General features: G+C 35.7%; 3 long non-coding RNA genes across 3 annotated transcripts; 1 reads left to right on the top strand and 2 right to left on the bottom strand.

The window, feature by feature from the left end:
* The first annotated feature begins 15,808 nt into the window (after nt 1-15,808).
* Nucleotides 15,809-17,084, top strand: LOC149683413 (uncharacterized). The gene is made up of 2 exons (XR_016384154.1): nt 15,809-16,135; nt 16,196-17,084. It is a non-coding gene; the product is annotated as an uncharacterized LOC149683413 (long non-coding RNA).
* Nucleotides 17,085-19,866: 2,782 nt separating this feature from the next.
* On the bottom strand, nt 19,867-20,227 carry LOC149683412 (uncharacterized). Its single transcript, XR_016384201.1, has 3 exons — nt 20,193-20,227; nt 20,078-20,156; nt 19,867-20,011 (listed from the first exon to the last, which is right to left on the bottom strand). It is a non-coding gene; the product is annotated as an uncharacterized LOC149683412 (long non-coding RNA).
* A 1,516-nt stretch (nt 20,228-21,743) lies between these two features.
* On the bottom strand, nt 21,744-23,638 carry LOC149683411 (uncharacterized). Its single transcript, XR_016384200.1, has 2 exons — nt 23,435-23,638; nt 21,744-21,999 (listed from the first exon to the last, which is right to left on the bottom strand). It is a non-coding gene; the product is annotated as an uncharacterized LOC149683411 (long non-coding RNA).
* Between the last annotated feature and the right edge of the window lie 231 nt (nt 23,639-23,869).

Below are 23,869 nucleotides of genomic sequence, written 5' to 3'. Positions count from 1 at the left end.
TACTATTTAGTGACCGGCGCACGTTTACGATATGGTGCTCCAGCTAGATGGCGTACATTTTTATTTAAATTATTTTTAACCTACAATTAAGCCTATGTTATCATTTACTTATAAAGTAATGGCACCTCCCTGCCTTTGGCTACGTTATGTTCTATGAGAAATTAACATTTAGTGCCACTACTCTATTAAATATTCATTAACGTTTCTTAATTTATTCATTGCAAGTACTTTTCAATCTATTAGTATTTAATTTTGAATAAGATAATAGACTTTGTTTGATTTCAAATTTACATCTCTGTTTTCAGATGGCACCATGAAAAAGGTTTGAGTATGTTTATTGGATTTTTTTCACAAAAATAGTATGAACGTTCTCTTGTTTAAATAATTGGAAATAAAATGGATTGTTTCCTAAACATTTGCTACCATGAATCTACACAACCTATATTTTCATGTTTGCTACGAATGATTATATTTTTTTAATATAAAATTCATATGATCATAAATTACAAAATTATTTCTCATCTTTTTTATGTAAGCCAAGAAACTGCAGAGAAAGACTAGCAACATGCTAGCTTTTAGTTGTGACGTCAGACGGTCAGAGCCTGGGATTGATAGACTTCACGAGTTTGCCTTTGGCAATAGGCGGCCATGACAGTTACCTTTTTTACTTTATGGGAAAATAGCGTGGGTGTATGACGACACAATTAAATAGCCGTCTGAAAGCACTCTATATAGAATCCTTACTCCGTTCCATAAATACCAAAGATTGCCTACCCCCACTTTCTCTGGAGAAAAATTGAAAATTAGGGCTTTTATACAGAAGTTCAGTGCGAATATACGTACAAAACCAATCTTTGTGGTTTGTGCACTGAACGCATTTTGACTTGGAGCCGTTAATATTTGAAATCCGACTAGGATCGAACTAGCAGCTGGCCAAATACCAATCCAAGGCAGCCAACGAGCTCAAGGACCCACACCAGGGACCGCTGCAGCTCCTTTCCATAAAAAAAAAACAGCTGAGATATTGGTCGTCGATTTCTCTGAACGGCTAAATCCAAAACAATAGATGGATCTATAGAGTGCTGTCAGAAGCGCCGGTGTGACGTCACCTATGCTTTTTTCCCATAAAGAAAAAACGGTAACTGTCATTGCCACCCATTGCTAAAGGCAGACTCGTGACGTTTAACCTTGGATCTGACGTCACAACTGACAGCACTCTATAAACGAAAGTACGTTTCTGGTTCTTTTTCGAATGTGGCCGTGACTATTAAGGCGTACATAGCAATCGTTATCTTGGAAAAGTTTATTTCATTTTTTTTCTTTTCTGGTTTGCCCCAGAGCTAGGGGGTCCCATTCAAGGAAAGAGAAGATTTACAATAGAAGGGAAACAGTTGATTCTTAGTATTTCACACGGAGTGGAAAAGTTTCAAAAACCGGTTTAAGGGGCTTGAACCCCTTCTACCTTGGTAGCTCGGTCATCTCTGATTGGAATGCACTCCCGGAATCAATAATCTATATCACTATAAGGTCATAGTTCCGCGCTGCACTTTCCCAACATTTCCACTTGTAATATAATCCACTAGTCATTCCTCTCCACTAGTCCAGGAAATTCCTTCATTAATTAATTACCTACAAGCATTTTGTTAGTTTAAATCTTAAATTTGTTTACTACTCTCATGTCCAAATCATAAATTCCTAAATTAATTAATTACCTATAAGCGCTTGGTTCATTTAATTCTTAATATTTCTTTACTATTATCATGTTAAAATCATTAATTAATTACCTATAAGCACTTAGTTCATTTAATTCTTAATATTTGTTTACTATTCTCATGTTAAAACCATTCCGTCCGTACCTCAAAAGCCTAAGACTTGCTTGTACATTTCTAGTACAAATAAATAAATAAATAAATACCCCTTTTTCCCCGAAATAAATAATTTCAGAATGGGCGCGAGGGAACTAGACAAGGCGTAGCTCGAAGCCGATAAAGAAATCACGGTGCAACTTACAGTATTGCCAATCTATACATCTTCAAAAACCACAAAATAATGAAAAATGGCTTGTCCACTTAAGATAAATATAATTAGTCTTTGTCGACTTTTACCTTTTTCCTACCCCCATTTATGGAACGTGACCTGACAATACTGCACTGAAGTTGAAGTGGAAAGAGAGAGTTGGAAATGTCTTCAACCCCAAAAATCACTTAAATATATCTGAAGAGTTACGTTAACATTCAATGCAATTCCCATTGCCAATGGTTTAGTGATTAGCCCCTCCACTAACTTTTAAAATTTTCCATTATTTATCCAGTAGTTCTTTCGAGGGGGTAATTACTTGTTTAATCTGGTGTACACTCGTTGAGTAATCCCGAATAAAATTCAGTAATCCATGATAATTTTAATAATCTCAAGAAAAATCTGCAGTTTCAAAATAATCTCCTTAATACTAAAAATTTAGGTTAATACCGTATTAATCTCCCTTAATACTTAAAAATTGCTGTTAATCTTAAGAAAAACCACAATATTTCGTGAATCCCAGAAAAATTTTGATAATCCTTACTATTTTTATAATCATAAATTAATAGCAAATAATCCCCCTTAATCCATGAAAAATGTCGTTAATCCCAAATAAAACTTAAAATATTTGATGGATTCTTATTTTAATACCAGTGAATCCCTCCCAAAAATCGTAATACCGGTGAATCCCTCCCAAAAATCGTAATACCGGTGAATCCCTCCCAAAAAACGTAATACCGGTGAACCCCTGTTTAAAAACGTAATACCTGTGAATCGCTGTGAATCCCTCTATAAAAACGTAATAAACCCCTGAATCCCTCCCAAAAAGCGTAATACCAGTGAATCTCAGCTTGAAAATTTAATCCGATTTAATCTTACATAAACCTTATTAATCCTAATGAATCTTCGAATTAAAAGTGTAATCCCATTTAATCTTGCCTAATATCAAATTAACCGCCAAGAGATTACTTCGTCATTATTAATCCCACTTTTTGTTGAATAATCCCAATTTTGTTTTTAATACTTTGTAATATTTAATCTGCTGTACACCTTTTCAGGGGGTTATTTCTCCCTCGAGTTCCTTGACTCCTTTGAGAAGAAGGGCGTTCCTACCCTCCTATCCGAGTCGGGCCACAATAAGCCTCTGGCTTTCTTTTTTACCCGTCAATAAACTTATTATTATACTACAAAAACCGCCCTGGTCAAACTAATAGCCCATCGTTTAGATGCCCATCAAACGATGTGGCTAAGAAGAAACGTCAGTGCGCTAGGGTTATCAGTTTATTAGGAACATCTATCGGCAAAACGTCAAGCCAGAGGTCACGCTTAATACGCGACTAATCACAACTCTAGGAATATTAACACTATAATGATAAAAAAACTGGACAAGTGCACACGTAACAGATTGTAGATCCCTTTAAAATTCCAAAACTGAGCCAGATATCATTAAACATGTAATAAAGACTATTGGTGCTACCAAAAGATAAATAGACTCTAATTGGTTCTACCTGGATTACATGCTACCTGGAATACATGGTCGTGCTAATGTAAAGTAGGTAATTGTTATGAAACAAAGTGTAAGGAAAAGTGTGTACGTTTTGTTATTTATTTCTAATTGTAAAGGTACATGAGCTGGCTAAAAGATCTGCAGAATATTGGGTAAAAATTTTACAAAAAGCGTGACGAATGCTTTGTTGCATTGGTAAAAATCGAGTAAAATAACACCCATGTGCTTGTACTTGTAGAATCTTCTGGGAACCGAAATTCTTAAAGGAGGAATGAAATCACCATAAAAACTGTATATGTCGTTTTACTTATTAATTCAAAAACTTAACCAATTTTACATGCATAGATTTCACGTTTAGAGGATTCATACCATTTGCACAAAGAGGCTGGGCTAATTGTCAGCACTTTAGCTAGTACTCTATGTAGCCTGGTACATTGACGTGTTAGTACTCATTTAAGTGCTAAACTAAGCGTGTAGTTTTATTTTAATGAATTTGGGTACGCGACATTAAGTGAGCTGCCTGTTAATTTAAAAGGGTCTTTCCGTTTCACAATCCCTTTAACCACTACTCATTATCGAAAAATTCAGCCGCACCTTTAAAGATTATAAGAAATAGCCAGTGAAAAATGCCACGGAATGGATATGGAGGGGTGGGAGTCTTCACGGAGAAAAGACAATGCAAATGCCAATGAAAAATTCCAATTCTCTGTATATTTGAAATATAGTATTACGAATTAAAATTTCGCATACTGTTTTCAAAATCGGATGGTAGGAATGCACCGTGTGTATCACCAACTGAAAGTTTGCGAAATTTACCGAAAAAATGGTACAAGCCTAGACATTTAAAGTGTGAATAAACGTTTTCCATTTGGGAAACTTATAGAAACTCGAAAACCCCTTTATGAAAATCCCTAGAAGCGAAGAGAGAAGATAGAGAGGCTGGCGCGCGACCTGGAATTCTAAGGGTATTATAAGGGGGCGTACAAAACGTCTTTTACAGGTTTTAACTAACTTTAATCGTGTTTAACTTAAATCTCGTGGCAGATTGAGAATGCCTCCAATCTTTAATCGGCTAAACACATTTTTAAGTACGCATGTACCAAGTTTCAAACTTTAAGCCTATAATGTGCATGATTTTTTTTTTAATTAATATTTTGGCACTACCCGTACAAAAATTTACGGCTGCATTTTTGCTGTTAATTTGATTTTTTAGAATCTGCAATATATTGTAAATAAACTGGAATATTCTGGAAAAATACTGGAATAAACCTGAAAAATGTTCAATTTCAGACAAAATTAAGGTGATTCCAGAGAGCAATGCAGAACATTTTAGACGTTTTGCAGAAAAAATATCTTCCGTTGGAAAACTCAGTACAACAGTATACAAAATTTAGCAACTCTGGAGTCATAAAATAGTTACCTTACAGCTAGAAAACAGAGGGGAAATAGTAACTCCCGTAAGAAATCAGGATGTTTGTAGGCTCATAACAAGTACTGTACCTTCCAAATATATTGTATGCATGTTACAGTCAGAAATTGCTAAGTTTGTAGGATAATTGCAGGCGTGTTTCGGATACTTTTTACGATAATTGCAGACGCGTTTCAGATACTTTTCAGGATCATCACAGGCGCGTTTCAGATACTTTTCAGGATCATTACAGGCGCGTTTCAGATACTTTGTAGGAAAATTGCAGGAGCGTTTCATATAATTTTCAGGACCATTACAGGCGCGTTTCATATACTTTTCAGGATCATTGCCGGCGCGTTTCATATACTTTGTAGGAAAATTGCAGGCGCGTTTTAGATACTTTTTTGGATCATTGCAGGCGCGTTTCAGATACTTTGTAGGATAATTGCAGCCGCGTTTCAGATGATTTGCAGGATCATTGCAGCCGCGTTTCAGATAATTTTTAGGATAGTTGCAGGCGCATGTCAGATAATTTTTAGGATAGTTTCAGGCGCATGTCAGATAATTTGCAGAATAAATGCAGGCGCTTTTCATATACTTCGTAGGAAAATTGCAGGCGCGTTTCAGATACTTTTCAGGATCATTACTGGCGCGTTTCAGATACTTTTAAGGACCATTACAGGCGCGTTTCAGATACGTTTAAGGACCATTACAGGCACGTTTCAGATACTTTTAAGGACCATTACAGGCGCGTTTCAGATACGATAATTACAGGTGTTTTTCAGATACTTTTAAGGATAATGGCAGGTGCTTTTCAGATAATTTTTAGGATAATTGTAGGCGCGTTTCAGATACTTTTTAGGATAATTACAGGCTCTGTTCATATACTTTGTAGGATAATTACAGGCGCGTTTCAGATACTTTGCAGGATAATTGCAGGTGCTTGTCAGATACTTTTCAGGATAATTGCAGGCGCATTTCAGATACTTTGCAGGGTCATAGCAGCCGCGTTTCAGATACTTTTTAAGGATAATGGCAGGTGCTTTTCAGATAATTTTTAGGTTCATTGCAGCCGCACTTCAGATACTTCGTAGGATAATTACAGGCGCGTTTCAGATACTTTGTAGGATAATTGCAGGTACTTTTCAGAAATTTTTAGGATAATTGCAGGAGCATTTCAGATACTTCGTAGGATAATTGCAGGCGCTTTCCATATACTTTGTAGGATAATTGCAGGCGCTTTTCATATATTTTGTAGGAATATTGCAGGCGCTTTTCATATACTTTTTTGGATCATTGCAGGCGCGTTTCAGATACTTTTTAGGATCATTGCAGGCGTATTTCGGATACTTTGTAGGATAATTGCAGGCGCGTTTCAGATACCTTTTAGATTAATTGAAGGCTCTTTTCATATACTTTGTAGGATAATTGCAGGTGCGTTTCAGATACTTTGTAGGATCATTGCAGCCGCGTTTCAGATACTTCGCAGGAGCATTTCAGATACTCTGTAGGATAATTGCAGGTGCGTTTCAGATACTTTGCAGGGTCATTGCAGCCGCGTTTCAGATTCTTTGTAGGATCATTGCAGGCGCGTTTCAGATACTTTGAAGGATAATTGCAGGCGCGATATAGATACTTTGTGGAATAATTGCAGACGCGTTTCAGATACTTCGCAGGATCATTGCAGGTGCATTTCAGATACATCGCAGGATCATTGCAGGTGGATTTCAGATTCTTTGTAGGGTCATTGCAGGTGCGTTTCAGATACTTTGTAGGATAATTGCAAGTGCATTTCAGATTCTTTGCAGGATCATTGCAGGCGCGTTTCATATGCTTTGCAGAGTCATTGCGGGTTTTCCTATCAATTATTGTGAATCAGTAGCCTTATATACCCTAAATTTCCAAAAAAAATTTAAAGAGGCTTACGCTTGAGTTCAAACGTCAACAATAGCTATGTTTAAAATGATTTTAGGAATAAAGTTTCTTAAAACGATTTAACTAGAATTAAGGTAAATTAATGACGATTAAATTAATAAATATCATTTATATTTATTTAAATATTTAAAAATAGCCTCTAAATTGCGTCTCGACTTGGAGAGGTTTATTTTGGATTCCCAACTTGTACTCATCTCTTACAAAAATATTAAGCTGTAATTCATCTGAATACACGCTTTTCTGACTTGCTTAAGTAATATCTGAGATGGTCCAACTGTTTAGGTACATGTACATTAAGTTCTCACCACATCTAGATAAGAAGGTCTTTTCGTCTATCTAACATTCACAACATACACACTCACAGAACGTAATCGAAAAATTCTTTCAAACTTATAGCTAAAAACCGATTACAACTGAAGGGAAGGGTCCCGACAGGCTTGTTTTACGTCTATCCGCAACCAGGAAAACTGCTGTAAACTTATATGATAGCGCTAAAGCACTTTGGTTCGCAATTTCCTTCACATTTCGAGCGCCATGGTGATAGTAGATCTTGTCTTAATCGGTTTCTATCCACGCTTGTTTTTCGTGTACCCGGGGCCACAAACACACACACCCACACACACAGAGAAAGCTAGGTCTGGTCTCAAAAACTGGAATAAAATCACTAAAATAAACTGAAATTAATTTTATTTACTTTTTTTGGATGAAAAATTGTTTTTCTACACTTTTTACCTCAAATAGAAGTAACTCTTATTTTATTAGGTTTTGAATCTATACAACTTGACTGCCAACACCTTTGAAAGCTTGGAATCCTTATGTTGTTAGTATTGGATACACCTTAAACTAGTGATGCCGCGAATATTGATTTTGCCGAATACCGAATACCGAATATTCGGCCATGCTCTCGGCCGAAGCACCGAATATTCGGCCACCGAATATTCGGGCGTGAGATATGTGCAACTCGCGCGAAACCGGTTATGAGCTGTAACCCGTTCCGCGAAATACGTACATCCCCCGCACGGACCGCAATGGGACAGGTCTCATCATGGAAGAAGAAGGGTATGGAATGGTGAGGTGATTAGGCAGACGGCTACGCGAAATGTAGGGTCGCGTGGGATTTAACAGCGTGGGAAATAAGGCGGTGGCACAGGGCAAATGACCAGTTTAAAAATTGCCCGGACCAGTTTAAAAATTAAATCGGAGGGGGGTCAGTGGTCCACAGGACCACTAAGAAAATTCAATGGTTTCCAGAGTCCAGACATTAGCTTATATATTTTAATCATCCACTTCTTCAATTTAGCAGACGATGGGCCCTGGTCAGTGGTCATGGACCAGTTTATTTATTCCAGGCCAGAGGGGTCGCTGGTCCAATGTCCAGTTTAAAAATATTCCTTATTTCCCACCCTGCATGGGAAAACTCTCCTCTCCTCTCGGCACTAGCTGTAACGCGATTACTGCTCTGCGCAACATTGGCGCGCAAGCAGAGAGAGGGATACACTGTTTAGGTCCGCTCTTTACTGCCTCTGCTACAGCGCGCCTGCGCGGAAGCTTTCAACGTTGGTGATAAACTCTGGGAAGGAGGGAATGAAAAGGGGGAAGTTACGATTTTTCAACGCGCTCTCTTTAACACTATAGGACCCGTCTATAGCATCTTTAGGTTTTTGGTTCATTTGCGAGTAGATCGTCTCACTATATGCTTTTTTTTATTCTTCACAACTTACCAATGGTAGATTATAAATATGAAAGTAAAAATTGTTATTGAAAAAATAATTTTTGAGTAATTTTTCCGTTTTTTTCCTTCATGATTGGAGATTCGGTATTCGGCCGAATATTACGAATTATTCGGCCGAATACCGAATACGAAAAAAATGGCCGAATAGGCCGAATACCGAATAGTAACCGAATATTCGTGGCATCACTACCTTAAACATAACTGCATAAGTTCGTAAGATGTGTTCCATAAGTTTGTCACTGGTTACTTCATGAAGTGGTGTAGGTGAAACGTCATATTCTCGTAAAGCGACGCCTGTTGAGCCATTGTCAAAGGCTTAATAAGGCTAAATAGGAAGTTGGACTGCAAAACCGAGTGTATTCAATTCTCGCGTCATTCTCGAACTAGCTCTCAGTAAGTCTCTAGCATTACGAAGTATAGGCAGTGTCATACTTATTGAAACATATCTGATAAACTTATGATAACTGTATATACAATACTGGCCCATTTATGACCAAAAAATGTTTCAATTTTCTATCTTTTATGGTGGTTTAAATATTTTTAGGATCGAGACGTGACAGTATTAGATCAAAAGATTTTATTAAGATGAATGAGTAAAGCTTTTTTAAGATGCCTTTTTAGGCCTAACCAATTCTTTATTCAAATTTTAGAAAAATAAAAGCAGTAATATTAATGCCTAAGAGAAGCAGATAAAAATTTAGGGTGCGCTCGAAGTTGACTTCCCGTACAAAAATTTTAAGCTGTAATTCATCTGCATACGCGCTTTTTTTATCGCTACCACGCTGTAATAGGTATACATTAAGGCTACATTTCTGCAGCTCAAAAAACGGGAAAATTTCACAGCAATTCTAGAACTGCAAATTGACTGCCGTTTCTTCATTTTCTGTTTGTTAACTGTTAACTGTCTAGCCTGGCAGAAATATGCAGCGCAATTCTGCAAAGGCTAAGCAAAAGTAGAAATACCAGCAGTTAGTTTAAAACTGTAATTTGACCGTTTTTATAGATATGATACAGGTCTGCAAAAGTGATGGAAAAGTAGAACTCCAGCTGCTAATTTAGAACTGTAATTTGACCGTTTTAATAGACATGTTACAGGTCTGCAAAAGTGATAGAAAAGTAGAAACCCAGCTGCTAATTTAAAACTGCAATTCTACCACATTTATAGACATGTTACAGATCTGCAAAAGTGATGGAAAAGCAGAAATGCAGCTGCCAATTTAGAACTGTAATTGGACCTTTTTTATAGACATGTTACAGGTCTGCAAAAGTGATAGAAAAGTAGAAATCCAGCTGCTAATTTAAAACTGCAATTTGGCCACATTTATAGGCATATTACAGGTCTGAAAGAGTGATTGAAAAGTAGAAACCTAGCTGCTAATTTATAACTGCAATTTGGCCACATTTATAGGCATGTTACAGGTCTGAAAGAGTGATTGAAAAGTAGAAATCTAGCTGCTAATTTAAAACTGCAATTTAACTACATTTAAAGACATGTTACAGGTCTGCAAAAGTGATGGAACAGTAGAAATACAGCTGCCAATTTAAAACTTTAATTTGACCTAAATTGACCATTTTTATAGACATGTTACAGGTCTGCAAAAGTGATGGAAAAGTAGAAATTCAGCTGCCAATTTAAAACTGTAATTTAACCACATTTAGAGAGATATTGCAGGTATTCAAAAGTAGGAAATTCTACTTTTGAATACCTGCAATATGTCTATAAATGTTGAATAGTTACAGTTTTAAATTGGAAGCTAGATTTCAACTTTCCCATAACTTTTGCAGACCTGTAACATGTGTATAAATGTGGTCAAATTGCAGTTTTAAATTGGCAGCTGGATATCTACTTTTCCATCACTTTTGCAGACCTGTAACATGTCTATATAAATGGTCAAATTACAGTTTTAAATAGGCAGCTGGATTTCTACTTTTCCATCGCTTTTTCAGACTTGTAACATGTCTATAAATATGGTCAAATTACAGTTTTAAATTGGCAGCTGGATTTCTACTTTTCCATCACTTTTTCAGACTTGTAACATGTCTATAAATATGGTCAAATTGCAGTTTTAATTTGGCAGCTGGATTTCTACTTTTCCATCACTTTTTCAGCCTTGTAACATGTCTATACATGTAGTCAAATTACAGTTTTAAACTAGCATCTGGTATTTCTACTTTTCTATCGCTTTTGCACACCTGTAACATGTCTATAAAAATGGTCAAATTACAGTTTTAAATTGGCAGCTGAATATCTACTTTTCCATCACTTTTGCAGACCTGTAACATGTCTATATAAATGGTCAAATTACAGTTTTAAATAGGCAGCTGGATTTCTACTTTTCCATCGCTTTTTCAGACTTGTAACATGTCTATAAATATGGTCAAATTACAGTTTTAAATTGGCAGCTGCATTTCTACTTTTCCATCACTTTTTCAGACTTGTAACATGTCTATAAATATGGTCAAATTGCAGTTTAAAATTGGCAGCTGGATTTCTACTTTTCCATCACTTTTTCAGACTTGTAACATGTCTATACATGTAGTCAAATTACAGTTTTAAACTAGCATCTGGTATTTCTACTTTTCTATCGTTTTTGCACACATGTAACATGTCTATAAAAATGGTCAAATTACAGTTTTAAATTGGCAACTGAATATCTACTTTTCCATCACTTTTGCAGACCTGTAACATGTCTATATAAATGGTCAAATTACAGTTTTAAATAGGCAGCTGGATTTCTACTTTTCCATCGCTTTTTCAGACTTGTAACATGTCTATAAATATGGTCAAATTACAGTTTTAAATAGGCAGCTGGATTTCTACTTTTCCATCGCTTTTTCAGACTTGTAACATGTCTATAAATATGGTCAAATTACAGTTTTAAATTGGCAGCTGCATTTCTACTTTTCCATCACTTTTTCAGACTTGTAACATGTCTATAAATATGGTCAAATTGCAGTTTAAAATTGGCAGCTGGATTTCTACTTTTCCATCACTTTTTCAGACTTGTAACATGTCTATACATGTAGTCAAATTACAGTTTTAAACTAGCATCTGGTATTTCTACTTTTCTATCGCTTTTGCACACATGTAACATGTCTATAAAAATGGTCAAATTACAGTTTTAAATTGGCAGCTGAATATCTACTTTTCCATAAGTTTTGCAGACCTGTAACATGTCTATAAATATGGTCATATTACAGTTTTAAAATGGCATCTGTATTTCTACTTTTCCATCATATTTGCAGGCCTGTAACATGTCTATAAATGTGGTCAAGTTGCAGTTTTAAACTAGCAGCTGGTATTTCTACTTTTTCATCACTTTTGCAGACCTCTAACATGTCAATAAATATAGTCAAATTGCAGTTTTAAATTGGCAGCTGGGTTTCTACTTTTCCATCACTTTTGCAGAACTGTAACATGTCTATAACTGTGGTCAAATTACAGTTTTAAACTAGCAGCTGTTATTTCTACTTTTGCATCGCGTTTGCAGAATCGCGCTGCATATTTCTGCAATACAGACAATTAACAGATAATAAACAGAAAATGTAGAAACGGCAGACAATTCGCAGTTCTGGAATTTCTGTGAAATTTTCGCGTTTTTCGAGCTGCAGAAAATGTAGCCTTAATTTATACCTATTACAGCGTGGTAGCGATAAAAAAGCGCGTATGCAGATGAATTACAACTTAAAATTTTTGTACGGGTACCCTGATTTAAACATAAATTTAACTTTAGAAGCATTATTTACAATAATATAGAAAGAAATGTTACGGATTATGATAAGCCTTCAAATCGTTTGAAAATGTAACTTTTTGCTACTCAGTTATTATCGGGGCGAACTGATCAATGAACACTATTAGCTCAGGACTTTTAGGGTTTGACCTAGAACATTTGAACATAAAGATGAAAATTGGTACGTGTGTTATTTTTGACCCAACAAAAAATATACTAAAATTCCCCTGCTGTAGAGCGCGAGCTTTCGCCGCCATCATGGAAAATGGCCGCCCGGAATGCAAGCTTCAATGTTATTCATATTCTTCTTCAAAAATTATGAAAATTGGTGCACATTATGATACGAGCCACATGAACATCATAGTAAAAGTTTACAGCTGTTTTCGTTAGTTTGGATGCCATATTGGAAAATGGTCGCCGTGAATGCAAGCTTCAATGTTTTCCACATTCTTCTTCAAAAATTATGAAAATTGGTGCACATTATGATACGAGCCACATGAACATCATAGTAAAATTTTACAGCTGTTTTCGATAGTTTGGTCGCCATATTGGAAAATGGTCGCCGTGAATGCTGGGTGCAGTATATTTCACAGTTCTTTACACAAGAGGTTCCGCACTTAAAGATAATTAGTATTAAAAGTTGGTCTTGAGTGGTGTGAATGGGTCTTAGGATTCGGGATATAAAAACTAGTCCTTTTTAATCTAATAAATATGTGAAATAAAAATCATAACGATGTTTCTGATTGCAAATAAGCAAGTAAAAGTTTTAATTAGTTCCGCTAGAGGCTCACAGATGCCGCTGTCATGTTTTGATAAACGTGCTTGATAAAAACAACGTGTTTCGCGGCAAGCCGATTTGAATTGTAACTCTATCTATCTCATTGGTTTTAACCAGCATTCTTTATTGTAGAAAATACATAAACAATTTGTTAATATCAACATTAGTCATTTTAGGTATGAACAAATATTTATTTACAAAATTAATTTAAAAGAAAAAATAAGGCAAATTAAATTTAGACATGGTAGTTAATTAAATAGAAAAACAAATTATAAAAATTAATTAAACAGAAAAACAAATTATAAAATTAATTAAAAAACTATTTTGGGATGGTTTTCTTCAGCATTTCTGCCGCACTTTGCAAATCAGCAACTGTAGTGGGCTAGGAAAAGATGAAGATGATTATAATGCTTTTAATTATTTTTAACGCAATGATTAAAACTTATATCCTTATCAATTTTCACCTTAGTATTTCTACTTTCAATTAGTGAACTGAAATCAACCGGACTTCCAGCCAAGGAAAACAGTAATTCACCAGGAAGTGGTTTCCTCATTGATGAACGGGCAAGAGGTTTGCTATAAAGAGAAATATTTGGAATTGTTAATAAAATAATGGACATCTACTAAACATAGAACAATTATTCCCCCCCCCCCCAAATTATACCTCAGATCAACTTTGGGTATAATTTTGGCGATTTTTTCCTTTCCACCCAGATGTGTGTAGTAAACTTCACCTTGTTTAACATCTCACCAAAAACATCTCTGTAAAAATAAAAAGTCAGAAAAACATTCTTGAGAAGTTTTAAGTCGAATAAAATGTTGGTTCACCTGGAGATAATAACTTGGCCGTATTTTAGATCTCACTCCTTTTTACGGCCAAACAACTTGGCATATTTTTACAGAAATGTTTTTGTTGGGATTTCACTCCTTTTTGTACGTGCATGTTCTTGTAGATTTATAGAAGTAGGATTATGAAGTGAAATAAACATTTGTTCATTTAGATTTTTATTTGTTCTTTCCGAGAGTTTCACTTGGCTTTGCCTTTTTCAACTTTTTTGCATTCAACTTTCTTTTTGCTTTGCGCCATCTATCGGATGGTGCAAAGGTTTAGTCCGACTATTTTTTACGGCTGGGCGCGCCTTTTTCCCCCATTTTCCCCCCTGTTTTTCCCGTGCGGAATTCAGAAATTATTAAAAAGTACTCAGTATCACACTTAGGTGGCTCTGCAACGTGAAAGAATTTTATTTATTTATGAAATTATTTTCCTCCTCGACCGGGTTTCGATCCCGCACCATCCACAGAGCTCTCACTCCACGGATTGACGCCTTTACGCTCTCGGCCGTCTAGTCATATTAACAAGCTCGAGTTATGTTGCTTAAACCTAGCATCTCTCTCACGTCGGCAGTCGGCGCGTTCCTCTCGCGTCTTGCTTAGTTGGGGCAGGGAGGAGGGAACTTTGTTCGAGGCGGCGTCGCGACGAGTCTCTCGTTTCCATGGTATCGCGCCTATACAATGCCGAGAATTGAAATATCTTGGCGGGAAATTCGCGAATGGTAGATAGGCAGTTTAAAACGGGTAGCGCTACAATTATAAAATACGTCGCGTTTTTAGCATTAGAAGGTTTACAAAATAATTTTAGGAATTGTACTCGTCGGAAAGTCTGAAATATAATAAAAACTAAACACATTTTTAAAGTAAGAGATATTTGATTTGTAAACCAAAAGAAATTAATACCGTAGTCTCTGGAGAGTGTATCAGGGAAACCTCTGTAACTAAGCAGGTTTATGATATTACCATCTCTGTAAGTGTTCGAATTAAATAAATAAATATTTATATTGTAAGTTAATTAAATTAACTTGCAAGTGCTTCTAGACAGACACATTTTTGAGGTTAACCATACCTGTACATTTAATTGGGAATTTAGGTTTTGGGATTAGATAAGCTAAAGTCTAAAAACTTATTTTTTCTCTTTAAGCGCGTTACAATTTTGGACAAACAAAGACGATAATTTGATGTTTAATTTTAGTATTGGCATTCGCAATAAAATCTTTCTATTAACGTTTGATTACTCAAATAATCCTAATAATAAATTTTACGAAGCACAAGCACTTTCTAAGGTTCTTTTCACTTTTCAGTAACAAATTTTGACAATGAAAAATTATCATTTTAAGTTTAAATTTGCCTAAAAACGATAATGATAATTTATTTAATTAACTCTTAATTGGATTCTTTTCAGTTACATATTTGCCAAAGACAAAATATCGTTTCAAGTTTAAATTTACCTATAAACGTTAATGATAATTTATTTAATAACTTCTTAATTTTAACTAATAAGAGTAATCAATTACTAATCATCACTTATGATCACTAACTTTAAGAAAAAAAGTTCAATATTATTTTTATAAACGTAATAAAAATAAGCATTGTTAACATGATAATTCAAAACCTAATACTACAACTTCACATTAAGTAATGAGTTCAGAAATAAATGTACTTGTTTCTCTCACCAGAAGGAAAACAATTATCTAGACATCAAGAAACAATATCAATATCATCATCCCATTCGTAAACGCAACAGTTATGAACCAAATTTCAAAATTTGCAAAAAAATATCTTCGAACTCACTTCCTTGCTGATTGCAGACGCTTTTCTATGCCTAGCAGCCTACCGGCGTTTCCCTATTGTAGCGTCATCTACGTACACTACTATTTTAGCAATTTGGAAGAAATAATTATTCATTGTTAACTATCTATTAAATTTAGTTTTTTAATTGTAAATTTTATGTATGAGCAAAACAGTTTAAAATTACTTTGGCATATGTATTAAAATTAGGCCGACATGATGGCGCTAAATAGAGCCTAGATCTGACTTAGATAACCAGCCTTCATTCCGACTCTTAGAGCATTCCACCCCCATTTTTCCTTATAACTACACCCCCAGTTCAAAGAATTCGATTTACATGTATAAGCGCGACTTTTGAAGAAAATTCGAAGGAACCGAAAATTAACATTAAGTTTTATGGGAGGAGGTAGGTATTTTTGCCAGATCCTTTCTTTGACCTATTGATTCAAATGACCTTAAATTGTAGTGAGACGTGTGTTTCAATGTGTTTTATTATACTGAAAATGATTAAAGAAAGGCCAAACTGTTGATATCTTCGGATCTACTGATCCAAATGTCCTGAAATTTCACCCCGAGGTGTGTTACAATCTATTCTATTACATTTAATAGGATAAATATTTGAATAAAAATGAATTTCTAATGTAAAAATTGTAAATTCAGTATTTCTAATGTGAAAATTGTAAATTCAGTATTTCTAATGTGAAAATTGTAAATTCAGTATTTAATCCACAATTCAGTACTTACAACCATTTTCCAAGAAAGAAACCCAGCCCCATCCTTGTCCAAAACAGGCCTTTTAGAGAGTAATAGATTATAAAACCAAGACCTCTTGAACCAATATTCTTAGATTTGTAAACGTGCCGAGGGGCAGGTCTCGCGAAACCTGATCAGTTGAAGAACACATATAATGAGAACGTTCTGCGTTCGTTACCAAATGATACTGATAAAAAATTATTGCATTAAAATGTAAGGTCTCCCTCGCAAGAAGCTTCAGTATGTCATCGAAAAAGTAGAGTACCGCTGAGAGGAAGCTTTTTTCTTCTTGGACCTGCTTGACAACTAAGTATAATTTAAAACTATATCTCAAGTAAATCCTGGTTTTTTTTACCAACAGTAACTGATATTGTGATACTTTTCCCCCACCCTTTCAGTTAGTTTCTTAACATAGTAACGTTTACATGGTAGAAACACAAGGGCTTTTCTGAACTTTCCCATTAAGATGTGTTGTAAGCTTTATGGCCTGTAATTTGGTTTAGTTACAGGATTTTTAGTGCCATGTGTAAGCGATATGTTTAATCTTGCAAGGGCCTGAAAGTACTAAATTTATTATTTTGACAAAACTAATTAATTTGAAAGTTTTTATCCATTTTTAGATATAATAGATAGTAGCACATCTCTCATTAAAGTTTCATTACATTTGGACCATTAGACCTAAATATATTGTGGATTGAATACTGAATTTACAATTTTGGCATTGGATATTATTTATCAACAAGAGGAAAAAAATTATACTTGAACTTCATATCACATAATTTGTGTTTTTGCTTTTGCGCTTCGAGTTGCAAAACTATTGGCCCGGCCCTTGCTGGCAGGCTGGCTGGGTGCCTTTCCGCCCTTTTTCGCGTGCGGAATTAGATTTAAATTTATTAATAGCATTTAGAACCATACTTATGTGGCTTTGCAACGTCAACGTATTTTATTTATTTAAGAAACTATTAAGATTAGTCATTGTAAGTAATTGACTACACTTATTATAAGTTAAAACAACAGATAATTAAATAAATTATTAAGAACGCTTACAGGCAAATTTAAACTTCAAATAATAATTTTGGTTTGTCAAAAATTGTATGTGAAAAGAACCTTACAAACTGCCTGGTCCAATTTATTATTAAGGGTTATTTGAGTAATCAGACGTTAATAGAACGATTTTGTTGCGAATACTAATGCTTATAATTTAATCTACAAATTATCATGTTTGTTTATAAAAAATTGTAACTGAAAATAACCGTTGAAACTGCTTTGTCGAAACTATCATTGAGTTTATCAAACCGCACTAGAAAGATTTTATTGTGAATACTAATTCAAAAATAGTTTGTATAGTATAAAACAACTGTAATTGTTTTTGTTAAAGAATTTATTTTAAGGTCAATGATTATATTAAACCAAAGTCATACTAAATTGATTTTGTTCATAATCGAAAGGATATTTGATAAGGAAAAAGAGAATACCGCCAAAAATATTTGCCAGAATCACACCAGTTCTAGCCAAAAGAGGGCGCGCAAAGCATAATATGGCCGGGGCCATCTTGTTTTTTCTCAGGCTGTGATAATTGTTAACCGTATTTCTATTCGAAGAACACAATATTGTGGCAAGTAACACTTTTGATCAACAGAATAGATTTAAGAAAAACTAAATGAATCAAAACACGCTTAGAACCATTTCTGACGAAATGAAAAGGAAATGAGTAAAAAATTTAATTACTAAAATATTATGTAAAAAACATAAATTTTGCAATAATACGAAAGAATCATATTAGTAAAAAATATTAATATTAAAAGACGAAAAAATCTATATCTATATAAATCAAAGTCCTGACTGACTAACAGACTGACTGATAATCAACGCCCAGCCCAAACCGCTTGCCCTAGAAGGCTGAAACTTTGCAGGAACGTTACTCATAAGTAGTAGGCGCGTACTAAGAAAGTTTTTTCCAATCCGCCGCCATCTTAAAAAATGGCGCCCAGAAAGGTAGAAAATCTTTTCTATGTAACAACGTCCGCGCGTTTCAACCGATTTCGCAAATATTTAGTACACTGCTTTCCTTTAACCTATAGACGGGCTGAATGGTCTTTTGGGTCCGATTTGTTGCCATCTTTTTAAATGGCGGCCAGAAATTTCAAATCCCTTCTTTATGGAATAATGTCCGCGTGAAAATTAATAAAAAAATGTTCCAACGGGCTGACGGGCAACACCGAGTGCCTTCGCTTTTAGGGTGCTACAAAAAATTGGTCATCAGTAAAATCTGCCCATTCTTAGTATCATTTTGATGGAAGTTCTTATTATACGCGAGCGACGCCGCGGGTAACAGCTAGTTAAATTATAATGTCCTATTACGAGGGGATATAAATTATAAAACCCCCATTACAGGGGCTAACAGGGGAAAATTCCCGCTTTTGGGACTTTTTCCTTTCTTTGTATGCTAAGTCCTACTTGTATGCCAAATTTTATCATTCCCGCAACACCGGAAGTGCCCTAGAGGTTTAGATGATGACTCTAATTCTAAACCCCCATTTCATGGGCTAAAAGGGGAAAACTCCCGCTTTTGGGACTTTTCTTTTTCTTTGTATGCTAAGTCCTACTTGTATGCCAAATTTTATCATTCCCGCAACACCGGAAGTGCCCTAGAGGTTTAGATGATGACTGTAATTCTAAACCCCCATTTCATGGGCTAAAAGGGGAAAACGCCCGCTTTTGGGACTTTTCCCTTTCTTTGTATGCTAAGTCCTACTTGTATGCCAAATTTTATCATTCCCGCAACACCGGAAGTGCCCTAGAGGTTTAGATGATGACTCTAATTTTAAACCCCCATTTCAGGGGCTAAAAGGGGGAAACTCCCGCTTTTGGGACTTTTCCCTTTGCTTGTATGCTTAGTGGTACAAGTATGCCAAATTTCATCATTCTAGCACCACCGGAAATGCCCTAGAGGTTTAGATGATGACTCTAATTTTAAACCCCCAGGGGCTAAAAGGGGGAAACTCCCGCTTTCGGGACTTTTCCCTTTGCTTGTATGCTTAGTGGTAAAAGTATGCCAAATTTCATCATTCTAGCACCACCGGAAATGCCCTAGAGGTTTTGATGATGTGTCAGTCAGTCAGTCAGTCAGTCAGTCAGTCTCATAATGTGTCATTATCACATAGGATTATCACAGAAACCAAATGAGTTAGAAAGCTGGAAGTTGGAGGACTTCCTAGGATTAACACTGTGCCCTTGAGGTGCAAATATGAGTGGTGTACTATTCCCCAGTACCGAGTTAAGAGGGGGTCAAAATGAGGCTGAAATGTTTCGGGTAAAGGATTGCTGGTAGTGCACGACAACTTGGCGGGTGCACTGCTGTGCACTCAGATCTATGGAGGCTTTCTTTCTTGGCTTTCTAGATTTTTCCGTTAAGCAGCTAGTACTTTCAGCCTTCTTCAATGAAGGTGTCTTCACAATGCTTCTTGTTGATTTGGCCTTGACAGCAGAGTCAGCCGACTTGCACCTCAACCTCTGCTTGTGGGTTTGTCTGGAAATAAAATTTAATCCCCACTATTAATATATTAGTAACTTGGGGGTTAAGCCTAAAACTTACTCGATGGATATCTCCATCTCACTATCATCATCATCATCCACAGCATTTGCTTTGGCTCCCTCTTCCTCTTGAAGCTGAGCTATAAGTAATTATATATATATATATTAGTAATTACCAGTAACTAGAACAACGCGAGGCAAGTTAATAATCCCTTACAACTTTGACCTCAATAACACGACCTTTGTTCGACCCTTATTGGAATCAGCCTCTTGCCTATGGAACCCCTATCGTGTTCGGGACATAAACCACCTGGAGAATGTTCAAACGGTCAAACCCGGGCTTCAAATATCCCGTATGTGCTGAAATCCTTTAGGCGACAAGACAGACTGAGGTCCCTAAACTGGCAATCTCTCAAAGACCGTCGACTTTACATAGACTTGGTTTTATTATTTAAAATACTACGATGCCCGGACCAAACGTATTTTTCCTATACGGCGTCAACTATTAAAACACGGGGGCCCAGATTTAAATTACGCCTTCCCCACTCTCGATGTGATGCTGCGAAATACTCATTTTTCCGAAGGGTAATCATTCCCTGAAATAACTCACCTGAGGATGATGTGTCCGCTACTTCAGTTGCGATTTTCAAGCATAAACTAATGGAATACCTCAACACCACTTAAATTAACGCAATTACATGGCTCTATGGCACCATGCCCCTAGCCATTCCTGGACAATGAGCAAAACAAAATCAATACAATCTATCCGAAAGATTCAATTAAAAGTGAATAGCCCCAAAAACATTTACGTTAATTTTAGGATGAAACTTTTCTCTATCATAAAAATTTTGTGACTGACCCCTAAAATATCAACGATAATTTAAGGAAGACCCCTGTCACAACGGAAATGTAAGCGCCATCTCGTACACATATATGGTGAAAATATTTACCTTGACAAACTGGATATTTCCCCACATAAAATTTGACATGCATGGGCCTAGTTCATTTCGGAGGCTCCGTTTTTACCCACCCGCCGATGCCTTGATTACAGTCTCTTTAAAGGGAGGGTGAAGTGGAAAGTCAAGTGATTTTTATCGATTCTTCTAGTTATTATAAGACCAGTCTGCATAGTGAAACATCCAGGTAATACCTCCGAATGATTTTAAAATTAGGCACCGATACTCGGGGTTTCCCGATAGTATCGGATCGGTTGGTTTAATATGATACTAAACCGATACTCGTTTAATATGCTACTAAACCGATACTCGTTTAATATGCTACTAAACCGATACTCGTTTAATATGCTACTAAACCGATACTCGTTTAAAATACTTTAAATGGCGCTACGTGACATTTTTAGGTCTTTCAGTAATGTATTGTTAATATTTCATTTCTATGAATGTCAATCGTGATGATTTCTCATTTATATAAAAAGTACCTGAATTTAGTTTATCTAATAACTAATAATATTATTTTGGAAATACCTCTAAACTGTGTACTTAGAAGTATAATTCATGAAATTACACTTTAAATTAAATTATTTCCATGATCTGTAAATGGCACTGTCCTACTAAAAATATCGGCATCGGTCGAAGTATCGAGTTTTTGGATCATAGTGAGTAAATATCGGTATCGGTTCCTGTTTGCACCGGCACCGATCGGTATCGGTCATCTCTAATATTCGTCCAAAATACTTACAGGTAGTTGAAATTTTCAAGGATTTCTCGATGAATTCTTTTGTTGAAAAACATATGAGCGAATATGGGCTCGTAAGTTTTCTTTCCGACATAAATCCGTCTTTTCTTCTCATCCAATTGATTCCACAGGTTAAACAAATGTCCCCGACCAGGATCCCAAAACATTTGCGTTTGATCAATGATAACCGATTTGCCATTCGCCAATTGGTCCGTTACATTCGGATCATTGAGGAAATGAAATAGTCTCCCCTTTTTTCCTCAAACCTGGATACGCAATTTCGTTTTGCTGAAAAATTAACGCGTGCAACTGTATCACGAATTAGCCCAGAGACAAGTGTTTTTGTCGACATAGATTTATTTTTGTTACCAGGGATTCATGTAATTTTAGAAGCAGGAATAGAGAACAGGGTATATTGGGCGCGCATCAAAGTCCACGACCCCCTTCCCGGGGGGAGGGCATGAAAGAAGAGACGGGTCATAGCGACAGGGGTAAAAAGGAATAACGTATTTTTCGCCGTCTCCGTCAGCAACGTCATCAAAACGTAGTTTAGGTCAGCCAATAAGATAATTTAAAATTTTCGTTTCGTGTTAATCCACCCCTGGTTGAAGGGAGGGGCTCTATACTGGGCTATGAGTAGGACTGAAGGCTAACGTTCTCTATTCCTGCTTCTAAAATTACTTGGATCCCTGCTGTTACAATCAAAATAATCCCGTGTAGTTAAAACCAATCACAAAATACTTGATTACAAATCATGTGAAATTTTATAAAGCCCATATATGCATGTGTTTTATGTATCACCCAGATCAGAAATACATACAGGAAATAGTAATCATCGTGTGGCCATTTTCTCAACGTGTCTAGGCGGATTTTGTGGGAATAGCTAGACTAATCATTATGTATGAAGAATTTTATGATGCGAATAATCCATCTCGCTGCCTAGCTGTTGCATCTTGCGAGCCTAGGAACTCGCGTTGCCACCGACCATTGAAATGACAGTTAGAAAGACGTCGGAATTACGAATCGTGACGGAAAGGGTTCAAGCCCAGCCCACAAAACCCTCATAGAAATTAATAACGGATATATGGGGGCACAATGATTCCTATTAGCTGTATGCATTCCTTAGAGATGTGAAATTACCGCAATTTAATTTTTAAAGATGGTAATTTATCGGGTAAATTACTGATTAAAGTTTTGGAATGACAAAAATTACCGTTATTTATGGTATTTTATATTTTCACATCCTTATCACCGCGGTAATTTAGTTAATTTACCGTTAAAATTGCCATTCTAAGATTAAGGTAAGATATAATTCGGTAATTTTTGCGGTATTTGGTAAATTACCGGTAATTTAAGCATTCCTGGTTCCAGCACAGACCGATTTTTTAAATGACATTTAATAAAAAGATGGTCTTGGGAAATATTACAGTTTTGGGCGGCCAAATTGGTCACAAAATAATTGGGAAAAAAGGGGGAAGATCTAAAAAAGACTATCAAAAAGCACGCACCACATATTGCTTTAATCAAGAACGAATGTTTTAATCTAATTCTTATTATAAAATATTCTGGAACATCTTATTGGTTTCGAGCAGCTTTGCGATCACTAGTCGATAAAAAACTTCAAACTGAGAGACTAACATTCTCCAGTAGAAACTAAATATTATAAACGAATAAGTTTATAATATATGTTCCATATATTATAAACTAAATGGGCTTTACATACCGTTATTAAATTGTATATTTTACAATTCTTGGACATGAGAGTCAAAACTTTTGGATTTGCAATCAAATCTTCGATAGTGTCAAATTTTTGGGACTTGCCAGTCATTAGTGTGCCAGTTAAATTTCCCGACCACGCATACGCCAGCACCAAAGTTCCGAAAATCCAAATAGCGCGCAACCATTTCTTCACTCCACGTTCCTCCAATGATGCTACAGCTAAAAGCATTAAATATACATCATTTTATGCTTTCTGAAAAACAAATTACTGATATTTCAATCGAAAATTTTAGACGCGCAATTGTGTAGCTACACATTTTGTAACTTCGTCCCTTAAATTATATCCTAAACGTAATTTTAACAACATCAAGAAGTTTCAATTTTTTTTTCTTTAGTTGAACCACGAAGTGATATCTAGTTTATTAGGGAGAAGGTATAA

The sequence above is a fragment of the Phalangium opilio genome, unplaced genomic scaffold, assembly GCF_054372755.1.
Source record: "Phalangium opilio isolate 3A_F unplaced genomic scaffold, DU_Popi_V2 ptg000037l_1, whole genome shotgun sequence".
NCBI classification, from domain to species: domain Eukaryota; kingdom Metazoa; phylum Arthropoda; class Arachnida; order Opiliones; family Phalangiidae; genus Phalangium; species Phalangium opilio.
This window is presented reverse-complemented; position numbering and strand designations above follow the sequence as displayed.